This window comes from Lissotriton vulgaris, chromosome 8, assembly GCF_964263255.1.
Source record: "Lissotriton vulgaris chromosome 8, aLisVul1.2, whole genome shotgun sequence".
NCBI classification, from domain to species: Eukaryota; Metazoa; Chordata; class Amphibia; order Caudata; family Salamandridae; genus Lissotriton; species Lissotriton vulgaris.
Genome location: NC_141696.1, coordinates 1,529,991,593 through 1,530,004,715, shown reverse-complemented (window position 1 = coordinate 1,530,004,715; position 13,123 = coordinate 1,529,991,593). Strand labels below are relative to the sequence as shown.

Below are 13,123 nucleotides of genomic sequence, written 5' to 3'. Positions count from 1 at the left end.
TTGTTAAATGGTTTAAATTAAAGTATGAAGATCATAGATATAAGCAGGCTGAAATAGCTTAGTTGGGAGAGCGTTAGACTGAAGATCTAATGGTCCTTGGTTCAATCCCAGGTTTCGGCACAGTTGAGAGGTTTTTTGCTTCTAACAAAATAGGTCTTGGAATCAGCTGTAGTTCTTTTTTCTCTATCAACATTTTTATCAACTGATCTACAAAATGATCAATTCAACATAGACTTTACTTTCTGTCCTCCTTTTAAACTTTCTTCCACCTATCTTGCCTTCAGGTTTGACTATGAATGTTTCCCATTTCGTCCTTTTTTGTAAAGTAAACTCTTGTCTGCATCACATTCCACTTCCCCTTGAACACAGATGTCAGTAGTCAGATGACATTGTTTACCTACTCATGCCAAATATATCTAGGTAAAATAGTGCTAGTCCATTCAGAGCTAAAAAAACAACTACCTAACCTGGATCCCAAAAATGCTATTTACCCATTGCACCAGTTAACTGGGGAATGATACAGGACTCCTTAAAACATATCTCTACCATATGAGGTTAAAAATCCAGGTCCTGCATCTATTTTGTTAAATGGTTCAAATTAAAGTATGAAGACCTCAGTTATCAGAAGGCCGAAATAGCTCAGTTGGGAGAGCGTTAGACTGAAGATCTAAAGGTCCCTGGTTCAACCCCGGGTTTTGGCACAGTTGAGAGGTTCCTTGCTTCTAACAAAATAGGTCTTGGAATCAGCTGTAGTACTTTTTCTCTATTCATCAAATTTTTTCCAACTGATCTACAACACAATCAATTTAACATAGACTTTGCTTTATGTCCTCATTCTAAACTTGCTTCCACCTCTCTTACCTTCAGGTTTGACAATGAATATTTCCCATTTCATGCTTTTTTGTAAAGTAAACTCTTGTCTGCATTACCTTCCACTTCCCCTTGAACACAGATGTCAGTAGTCAGATGACATTGCTTACCTACTCATGCCAAATATATCTGGGTAATATAGTGCTAGTCCATTCAGAGTTAAAAAAACAACTACCTAACCTGGATCCCAAAAATGCTATTTACCCATCGCACCATTTAATTGCGGAATGATACAGGACTCCTTAAAACATATCTCTACCATATGAGGTTAAAAATCCAGGTCCTGCATCTATTTTGTTAAATGGTTTAAATTAAAGTATGAAGACCACAGATATAAGCAGGCCGAAATAGCTCAGTTGGGAGAGCCTTAGACTGAAGATCTAAAGGTCCCTGGTTCAATCCCGGGTTTCGGCACAGTTGAGAGGTTCCTTGCTTCTAACAAAATAGGTCTTGGAATCAGCTGTAGTACTTTTTTCTCTATCAACATTTTTATCAACTGATCTACAAAATGATCAATTCAACATAGACTTTGCTTTCTGTCCTCCTTTTAAACTTTCTTCCACCTATCTTGCCTTCAGGTTTGACTATGAATGTTTCCCATTTCGTCTTTTTTGTAAAGTAAACTCTTGTCTGCATCACATTCCACTTCCCCTTGAACACAGATGTCAGTAGTCAGATGACATTGCTTACCTACTCATGCCAAATATACCTGGGTAATATAGTGCTAGTCCATTCAGAGTTAAAAAAACCAACTGCCTAATCTGGATCCCAAAAATGCTATTTACCCATTGCACCAGTTAACTGCGGAATGATACAGGACTCCTTAAAACATATCTCTACCATATGAGGTTAAAAATCCAGGTCCTGCATCTATTTTGTTAAATGGTTCAAATTAAAGTATGAAGACCCCAGCTATCAAAAGGCCGAAATAGCTCAGTTGGGAGAGCGTTAGACTGAAGATCTAAAGGTACCTGGTTCAGTCCCGTTTTTCGGCACAGATGAGAGGTTCCTTGCTTCTAACAAATTAGGTCTTGGAATCAGCTGTAGTACTTTTTCTCTATTCATCAAATTTTTTCCAACTGATCTACAACACAATCAATTTAACATAGACTTTGCTTTATGTCCTCCTTCTAAACTTGCTTCCACCTCTCTTACCTTCAGGTTTGACAATGAATATTTCCCATTTCATGCTTTTTTGTAAAGTAAACTCTTGTCTGCATTACCTTCCACTTCCCCTTGAACACAGATGTCAGTAGTCAGATGACATTGCTTACCTACTCATGCCAAATACGTCTGGGTAATATAGTGCTAATCCATTCGGAGTAAAAAAAAAAAGAAATGACCTAACCTGGATCCCAAAAATATTATTTACCCTTTGCACCAGTTAATTGCGGAATGATACAGGACTCCTTAACCTCTTGGATGCTAATGACAAGGGTAACTCGTCATGCACTTTTCATTGATTTCAATGGAAATTAGATGAGACCTAAAATATTGCCTTAGCACTAAAGGGGTTAAAACATATCTCTACCATATGAGGTTAAACATCCAGGTCCTGCATCTATTCTGTTAAATGGTTTAAATTAAAGTATGAAGACCACAGCAAAAAGTAGCCTGAAATAGCTCAGTTGGGAGAGCGTTAGAATGAAGATCTAAAGGTCCCGGGTTCAATCCCGGGTTTCTGCACAGTTGAGAGGTTCCTTGCTTGTAACAAAATAGGTCTTGGAATCAGCTGTAGTACTTTTTTCTCTATCAACATTTTTATCAACTGATCTACAAAATGATCAATTCAACATAGACTTTGCTTTCTGTCCTCCTTTTAAACTTTCTTCCACCTATCTTGCCTTCAGGTTTGACTATGAATGTTTCCCATTTCGTCCTTTTTTGTAAAGTAAACTCTTGTCTGCATCACATTCCACTTCCCCTTGAACACAGATGTCAGTAGTCAGATGACATTGTTTACCTACTCATGCCAAATATATCTGGGTAAAATAGTGCTAGTCCATTCAGAGTTAAAAAAACAACTACCTAACCTGGATCCCAAAAATGCTATTTACCCATTGCACCAGTTAACTGGGGAATGATACAGGACTCCTTAAAACATATCTCTACCATATGAGGTTAAAAATCCAGGTCCTGCATCTATTTTGTTAAATGGTTCAAATTAAAGTATGAAGACCTCAGTTATCAGAAGGCCGAAATAGCTCAGTTGGGAGAGCGTTAGACTGAAGATCTAAAGGTCCCTGCTTCAATCCTGGGTTTTGGCACAGTTGAGAGGTTCCTTGTTTCTAACAAAATAGGTCTTGGAATCTGCTGTAGTATTTTTTCTCTATTCATCAAATTTTTTCCAACTGATCTACAACACAATCAATTTAACATAGACTTTGCTTTATGTCCTCCTTCTAAACTTGCTTCCACCTCTCTTACCTTCAGGTTTGACAATGAATATTTCCCATTTCATGCTTTTTTGTAAAGTAAACTCTTGTCTGCATTACCTTCCACTTACCCTTGAACACAGATGTCAGTAGTCAGATGACATTGCTTACCTACTCATGCCAAATATATCTGGGTAATATAGTGCTAGTCCATTCAGAGTTAAAAAAACAACTACCTAACCTGGATCCCAAAAATGCTATTTACCCATTGCACCAGTTAATTGCGGAATCATACAGGACTCCTTAAAACATATCTCTACCATATGAGGTTAAAAATCCAGGTCCTGCATCTATTTTGTTAAATGGTTTAAATTAAAGTATGAAGACCACAGATATAAGCAGGCTGAAATAGCTCAGTTGGTAGAGAGTTAGCCTGAAGATCTAAAGGTTCCTGGTTCAATCCTGGGTTTCGGCACAGTTGAGAGGTTCCTTGCTTTTAACAAAATAGGTCTTGGAATCAGCTGTAGTACTTTTTTCTCTATCAACATTTTTATCAACTGATCTACAAAATGATCAATTCAACATAGACTTTGCTTTCTGTCCTCCTTTTAAACTTTCTTCCACCTATCTTGCCTTCAGGTTTGACTATGAATGTTTCCCATTTCGTCCTTTTTTGTAAAGTAAACTCTTGTCTGCATCACATTCCACTTCCCCTTGAACACAGATGTCAGTAGTCAGATGACATTGCTTACCTACTCATGCCAAATATATCTGGGTAATATAGTGCTAGTCCATTCAGAGTTAAAAAAACAACTACCTAACCTGGATCCCAAAAATGCTATTTACCCATTGCACTAGTTAACTGCGGAATGATACAGGACTCCTTAAAACATATCTCTACCATATGATGTTAAAAATCCAGGTCCTGCATCTATTTTGTTTAATGGTTCAAATTAAAGTATGAAGACCCCAGCTATCAGAAGGCCGAAATAGCTCAGTTGGGAGAGCGTTAGACTGAAGATCTAAAGGTACCTGGTTCAATCCCGGGTTTCGGCACAGATGAGAGGTTCCTTGCTTCTAACAAAATAGGTCTTGGAATCAGCTGTAGTACTTTTTCTCTATTCATCAAATTTTTTCCAACTGATCTACAACACAATCAATTTAACATAGACTTTGCTTTATGTCCTCCTTCTAAACTTGCTTCCACCTCTCTTACCTTCAGGTTTGACAATGAATATTTCCCATTTCATGCTTTTTTGTAAAGTAAACTCTTGTCTGCATTACCTTCCACTTCCCCTTGAACACAGATGTCAGTAGTCAGATGACATTGCTTACCTACTCATGCCAAATACGTCTGGGTAATATAGTGCTAGTCCATTCGGAGTAAAAAAAAAAAGAAATGACCTAACCTGGATCCCAAAAATATTATTTACCCATTGCACCAGTTAATTGCGGAATGATACAGGACTCCTTAAAACATATCTCTACCATATGAGGTTAAAAATCCAGGTCCTGCATCTATTTTGTTAAATGGTTTAAATTAAAGTATGAAGACCACAGCGATAAGCAGGCCGAAATAGCTCAGTTGGGAGAGCGTTAGACTGAAGATCTAAAGGTCCCTGGTTCAATCGCGGGTTTCGGCACAGTTGAGAGGTTCCTTGCTTCTAACAAAATAGGTCTTGGAATCAGCTGTAGTACTTTTTTCTCTATCAACATTTTTATCAACTGATCTACAAAATGATCAATTCAACATAGACTTTGCTTTCTGTCCTCCTTTTAAACTTTCTTCCACCTATCTTGCCTTCAGGTTTGACTATGAATGTTTCCCATTTCATCCTTTTTTGTAAAGTAAACTCTTGTCTGCATCACATTCCACTTCCCCTTGAACACAGATGTCAGTAGTCAGATGACATTGTTTACCTACTCATGCCAAATATATCTGGGTAAAATAGTGCTAGTCCATTCAGAGTTAAAAAAACAACTACCTAACCTGGATCCCAAAAATGCTATTTACCCATTGCACCAGTTAACTGGGGAATGATACAGGACTCCTTAAAACATATCTCTACCATATGAGGTTAAAAATCAAGGTCCTGCATCTATTTTGTTAAATGGTTCAAATTAAAGTCTGAAGACCTCAGTTATCAGAAGGCCGAAATAGCTCAGTTGGGAGAGCGTTATACTGAAGATCTAAAGGTCCCTGGTTCAATCCTGGGTTTTGGCACAGTTGAGAGGTTCCTTGGTTCTAACAAAATAGGTCTTGGAATCAGCTGTAGGACTTTTTCTCTATTCATCAAATTTTTTCCAACTGATCTACAACACAATCAATTTAACATAGACTTTGCTTTATGTCCTCCTTCTAAACTTGCTTCCACCTCTCTTACCTTCAGGTTTGACAATGAATATTTCCCATTTCATGCTTTTTTGTAAAGTAAATTCTCGTCTGCGTTACCTTGCACTTCCCCTTGAACACAGATGTCAGTAGTCAGATGACATTGCTTACCTACTCATGCCAAATATATCTGGGTAATATAGTGCTAGTCCATTCAGAGTTAAAAAAAACAACTACCTAACCTGGATCCCAAAAATGCTATTTACCCATTGCACCAGTTAATTGCGGAATGATACAGGACTCCTTAAAACATATCTCTACCATATAAGGTTAAAAATGCAGGTCCTGCATCTATTTTGTTAAATGGTTTAAATTAAAGTATGAAGATCACAGATATAAGCAGGCTGAAATAGCTTAGTTGGGAGAGCGTTAGACTGAAGATCTAAAGGTCCCTGGTTCAATCCCGGGTTTCGGCACAGTTGAGAGGTTTTTTGCTTCTAACAAAATAGGTCTTGGAATCAGCTGTAGTTCTTTTTTCTCTATCAACATTTTTATCAACTGATCTACAAAATGATCAATTCAACATAGACTTTACTTTCTGTCCTCCTTTTAAACTTTCTTCCACCTATCTTGCCTTCAGGTTTGACTATGAATGTTTCCCATTTCGTCCTTTTTTGTAAAGTAAACTCTTGTCTGCATCACATTCCACTTCCCCTTGAACACAGATGATCAGTAGTCAGATGACATTGTTTACCTACTCATGCCAAATATATCTGGGTAAAATAGTGCTAGTCCATTCAGAGCTAAAAAAACAACTACCTAACCTGGATCCCAAAAATGCTATTTACCCATTGCACCAGTTAACTGGGGAATGATACAGGACTCCTTAAAACATATCTCTACCATATGAGGTTAAAAATCCAGGTCCTGCATCTATTTTGTTAAATGGTTCAAATTAAAGTATGAAGACCTCAGTTATCAGAAGGCCGAAATAGCTCAGTTGGGAGAGCGTTAGACTGAAGATCTAAAGGTCCCTGGTTCAACCCCGGGTTTTGGCACAGTTGAGAGGTTCCTTGCTTCTAACAAAATAGGTCTTGGAATCAGCTGTAGTACTTTTTCTCTATTCATCAAATTTTTTCCAACTGATCTACAACACAATCAATTTAACATAGACTTTGCTTTATGTCCTCATTCTAAACTTGCTTCCACCTCTCTTACCTTCAGGTTTGACAATGAATATTTCCCATTTCATGCTTTTTTGTAAAGTAAACTCTTGTCTGCATTACCTTCCACTTCCCCTTGAACACAGATGTCAGTAGTCAGATGACATTGCTTACCTACTCATGCCAAATATATCTGGGTAATATAGTGCTAGTCCATTCAGAGTTAAAAAAACAACTACCTAACCTGGATCCCAAAAATGCTATTTACCCATCGCACCATTTAATTGCGGAATGATACAGGACTCCTTAAAACATATCTCTACCATATGAGGTTAAAAATCCAGGTCCTGCATCTATTTTGTTAAATGGTTTAAATTAAAGTATGAAGACCACAGATATAAGCAGGCCGAAATAGCTCAGTTGGGAGAGCCTTAGACTGAAGATCTAAAGGTCCCTGGTTCAATCCCGGGTTTCGGCACAGTTGAGAGGTTCCTTGCTTCTAACAAAATAGGTCTTGGAATCAGCTGTAGTACTTTTTTCTCTATCAACATTTTTATCAACTGATCTACAAAATGATCAATTCAACATAGACTTTGCTTTCTGTCCTCCTTTTAAACTTTCTTCCACCTATCTTGCCTTCAGGTTTGACTATGAATGTTTCCCATTTCGTCTTTTTTGTAAAGTAAACTCTTGTCTGCATCACATTCCACTTCCCCTTGAACACAGATGTCAGTAGTCAGATGACATTGCTTACCTACTCATGCCAAATATACCTGGGTAATATAGTGCTAGTCCATTCAGAGTTAAAAAAACCAACTGCCTAATCTGGATCCCAAAAATGCTATTTACCCATTGCACCAGTTAACTGCGGAATGATACAGGACTCCTTAAAACATATCTCTACCATATGAGGTTAAAAATCCAGGTCCTGCATCTATTTTGTTAAATGGTTCAAATTAAAGTATGAAGACCCCAGCTATCAAAAGGCCGAAATAGCTCAGTTGGGAGAGCGTTAGACTGAAGATCTAAAGGTACTTGGTTCAGTCCCGTTTTTCGGCACAGATGAGAGGTTCCTTGCTTCTAACAAATTAGGTCTTGGAATCAGCTGTAGTACTTTTTCTCTATTCATCAAATTTTTTCCAACTGATCTACAACACAATCAATTTAACATAGACTTTGCTTTATGTCCTCCTTCTAAACTTGCTTCCACCTCTCTTACCTTCAGGTTTGACAATGAATATTTCCCATTTCATGCTTTTTTGTAAAGTAAACTCTTGTCTGCATTACCTTCCACTTCCCCTTGAACACAGATGTCAGTAGTCAGATGACATTGCTTACCTACTCATGCCAAATACGTCTGGGTAATATAGTGCTAATCCATTCGGAGTAAAAAAAAAAAGAAATGACCTAACCTGGATCCCAAAAATATTATTTACCCATTGCACCAGTTAATTGCGGAATGATACAGGACTCCTTAACCTCTTGGATGCTAATGACAAGGGTAACTCGTCATGCACTTTTCATTGATTTCAATGGAAATTAGATGAGACCTAAAATATTGCCTTAGCACTAAAGGGGTTAAAACATATCTCTACCATATGAGGTTAAACATCCAGGTCCTGCATCTATTCTGTTAAATGGTTTAAATTAAAGTATGAAGACCACAGCAAAAAGCAGGCTGAAATAGCTCAGTTGGGAGAGCGTTAGAATGAAGATCTAAAGGTCCCGGGTTCAATCCCGGGTTTCTGCACAGTTGAGAGGTTCCTTGCTTGTAACAAAATAGGTCTTGGAATCAGCTGTAGTACTTTTTTCTCTATCAACATTTTTATCAACTGATCTACAAAATGATCAATTCAACATAGACTTTGCTTTCTGTCCTCCTTTTAAACTTTCTTCCACCTATCTTGCCTTCAGGTTTGACTATGAATGTTTCCCATTTCGTCCTTTTTTGTAAAGTAAACTCTTGTCTGCATCACATTCCACTTCCCCTTGAACACAGATGTCAGTAGTCAGATGACATTGTTTACCTACTCATGCCAAATATATCTGGGTAAAATAGTGCTAGTCCATTCAGAGTTAAAAAAACAACTACCTAACCTGGATCCCAAAAATGCTATTTACCCATTGCACCAGTTAACTGGGGAATGATACAGGACTCCTTAAAACATATCTCTACCATATGAGGTTAAAAATCCAGGTCCTGCATCTATTTTGTTAAATGGTTCAAATTAAAGTATGAAGACCTCAGTTATCAGAAGGCCGAAATAGCTCAGTTGGGAGAGCGTTAGACTGAAGATCTAAAGGTCCCTGCTTCAATCCTGGGTTTTGGCACAGTTGAGAGGTTCCTTGTTTCTAACAAAATAGGTCTTGGAATCTGCTGTAGTATTTTTTCTCTATTCATCAAATTTTTTCCAACTGATCTACAACACAATCAATTTAACATAGACTTTGCTTTATGTCCTCCTTCTAAACTTGCTTCCACCTCTCTTACCTTCAGGTTTGACAATGAATATTTCCCATTTCATGCTTTTTTGTAAAGTAAACTCTTGTCTGCATTACCTTCCACTTACCCTTGAACACAGATGTCAGTAGTCAGATGACATTGCTTACCTACTCATGCCAAATATATCTGGGTAATATAGTGCTAGTCCATTCAGAGTTAAAAAAACAACTACCTAACCTGGATCCCAAAAATGCTATTTACCCATTGCACCAGTTAACTGGGGAATGATACAGGACTCCTTAAAACATATCTCTACCATATGAGGTTAAAAATCAAGGTCCTGCATCTATTTTGTTAAATGGTTCAAATTAAAGTCTGAAGACCTCAGTTATCAGAAGGCCGAAATAGCTCAGTTGGGAGAGCGTTATACTGAAGATCTAAAGGTCCCTGGTTCAATCCTGGGTTTTGGCACAGTTGAGAGGTTCCTTGGTTCTAACAAAATAGGTCTTGGAATCAGCTGTAGTACTTTTTCTCTATTCATCAAATTTTTTCCAACTGATCTACAACACAATCAATTTAACATAGACTTTGCTTTATGTCCTCCTTCTAAACTTGCTTCCACCTCTCTTACCTTCAGGTTTGACAATGAATATTTCCCATTTCATGCTTTTTTGTAAAGTAAATTCTCGTCTGCGTTACCTTGCACTTCCCCTTGAACACAGATGTCAGTAGTCAGATGACATTGCTTACCTACTCATGCCAAATATATCTGGGTAATATAGTGCTAGTCCATTCAGAGTTAAAAAAAACAACTACCTAACCTGGATCCCAAAAATGCTATTTACCCATTGCACCAGTTAATTGCGGAATGATACAGGACTCCTTAAAACATATCTCTACCATATAAGGTTAAAAATGCAGGTCCTGCATCTATTTTGTTAAATGGTTTAAATTAAAGTATGAAGATCACAGATATAAGCAGGCTGAAATAGCTTAGTTGGGAGAGCGTTAGACTGAAGATCTAAAGGTCCCTGGTTCAATCCCGGGTTTCGGCACAGTTGAGAGGTTTTTTGCTTCTAACAAAATAGGTCTTGGAATCAGCTGTAGTTCTTTTTTCTCTATCAACATTTTTATCAACTGATCTACAAAATGATCAATTCAACATAGACTTTACTTTCTGTCCTCCTTTTAAACTTTCTTCCACCTATCTTGCCTTCAGGTTTGACTATGAATGTTTCCCATTTCGTCCTTTTTTGTAAAGTAAACTCTTGTCTGCATCACATTCCACTTCCCCTTGAACACAGATGTCAGTAGTCAGATGACATTGTTTACCTACTCATGCCAAATATATCTGGGTAAAATAGTGCTAGTCCATTCAGAGCTAAAAAAACAACTACCTAACCTGGATCCCAAAAATGCTATTTACCCATTGCACCAGTTAACTGGGGAATGATACAGGACTCCTTAAAACATATCTCTACCATATGAGGTTAAAAATCCAGGTCCTGCATCTATTTTGTTAAATGGTTCAAATTAAAGTATGAAGACCTCAGTTGTCAGAAGGCCGAAATAGCTCAGTTGAGAGAGCGTTAGACTGAAGATCTAAAGGTCCCTGGTTCAACCCCGGGTTTTGGCACAGTTGAGAGGTTCCTTGCTTCTAACAAAATAGGTCTTGGAATCAGCTGTAGTACTTTTTCTCTATTCATCAAATTTTTTCCAACTGATCTACAACACAATCAATTTAACATAGACTTTGCTTTATGTCCTCATTCTAAACTTGCTTCCACCTCTCTTACCTTCAGGTTTGACAATGAATATTTCCCATTTCATGCTTTTTTGTAAAGTAAACTCTTGTCTGCATTACCTTCCACTTCCCCTCGAACACAGATGTCAGTAGTCAGATGACATTGCTTACCTACTCATGCCAAATATATCTGGGTAATATAGTGCTAGTCCATTCAGAGTTAAAAAAACAACTACCTAACCTGGATCCCAAAAATGCTATTTACCCATTGCACCAGTTAATTACGGAATGATACAGGACTCCTTAAAACATATCTCTACCATATGAGGTTAAAAATCCAGGTCCTGCATCTATTTTGTTAAATGGTTTAAATTAAAGTATGAAGACCTCGGAAATAAGCAGGCCGAAATAGCTCAGTTGGGAGAGCATTAGACTGAAGATCTAAAGGTCCCTGGTTCAATCCCGGGTTTCGGCACAGTTGAGAGGTTCCTTGCTTCTAACAAAATAGGTCTTGGAATCAGCTGTAGTACTTTTTTCTCTATCAACATTTTTATCAACTGATCTACAAAATGATCAATTCAACATAGACTTTGCTTTCTGTCCTCCTTTTAAACTTTCTTCCACCTATCTTGCCTTCAGGTTTGACTATGAATGTTTCCCATTTCGTCTTTTTTTGTAAAGTAAACTCTTGTCTGCATCACATTCCACTTCCCCTTGAACACAGATGTCAGTAGTCAGATGACATTGCTTACCTACTCATGCCAAATATATCTGGGTAAAATAGTGCTAGTCCATTCAGAGCTAAAAAAACAACTACCTAACCTGGATCCCAAAAATGCTATTTACCCATTGCACCAGTTAACTGGGGAATGATACAGGACTCCTTAAAACATATCTCTACCATATGAGGTTAAAAATCCAGGTCCTGCATCTATTTTGTTAAATGGTTCAAATTAAAGTATGAAGACCTCAGTTATCAGAAGGCCGAAATAGCTCAGTTGGGAGAGCGTTAGACTGAAGATCTAAAGGTCCCTGGTTCAACCCCGGGTTTTGGCACAGTTGAGAGGTTCCTTGCTTCTAACAAAATAGGTCTTGGAATCAGCTGTAGTACTTTTTTCTCTATCAACATTTTTATCAACTGATCTACAAAATGATCAATTCAACATAGACTTTGCTTTCTGTCCTCCTTTTAAACTTTCTTCCACCTATCTTGCCTTCAGGTTTGACTATGAATGTTTCCCATTTCGTCTTTTTTGTAAAGTAAACTCTTGTCTGCATCACATTCCACTTCCCCTTGAACACAGATGTCAGTAGTCAGATGACATTGCTTACCTACTCATGCCAAATATACCTGGGTAATATAGTGCTAGTCCATTCAGAGTTAAAAAAACAACTACCTAACCTGGATCCCAAAAATGCTATTTACCCATTGCACCAGTTAATTGCGGAATGATACAGGACTCCTTAACTTCTTGGATGCTAATGACAAGGGTAACTCGTCATGCACTTTTCATTGATTTCAATGGAAATTAGATGAGACCTAAAATATTGCCTTAGCACTAAAGGGGTTAAAACATATCTCTACCATATGAGGTTAAACATCCAGGTCCTGCATCTATTCTGTTAAATGGTTTAAATTAAAGTATGAAGACCACAGCAAAAAGCAGGCTGAAATAGCTCAGTTGGGAGAGCGTTAGAATGAAGATCTAAAGGTCCCGGGTTCAATCCCGGGTTCCTGCACAGTTGAGAGGTTCCTTGCTTGTAACAAAATAGGTCTTGGAATCAGCTGTAGTACTTTTTTCTCTATCAACATTTTTATCAACTGATCTACAAAATGATCAATTCAACATAGACTTTGCTTTCTGTCCTCCTTTTAAACTTTCTTCCACCTATCTTGCCTTCAGGTTTGACTATGAATGTTTCCCATTTCGTCCTTTTTTGTAAAGTAAACTCTTGTCTGCATCACATTCCACTTCCCCTTGAACACAGATGTCAGTAGTCAGATGACATTGTTTACCTACTCATGCCAAATATATCTGGGTAAAATAGTGCTAGTCCATTCAGAGTTAAAAAAACAACTACCTAACCTGGATCCCAAAAATGCTATTTACCCATTGCACCAGTTAACTGGGGAATGATACAGGACTCCTTAAAACATATCTCTACCATATGAGGTTAAAAATCCAGGTCCTGCAT

The 13,123-nt window shown here is 37.8% G+C and overlaps 1 non-coding gene across 1 annotated transcript; it reads left to right on the top strand.

Annotated features, from left to right (window-relative positions):
- The first annotated feature begins 11,329 nt into the window (after positions 1-11,329).
- On the top strand, positions 11,330-11,402 carry TRNAF-GAA (transfer RNA phenylalanine (anticodon GAA)). Its single transcript has one exon. It is a non-coding gene; the product is annotated as a tRNA-Phe (tRNA).
- Positions 11,403-13,123: the final 1,721 nt, after the last annotated feature.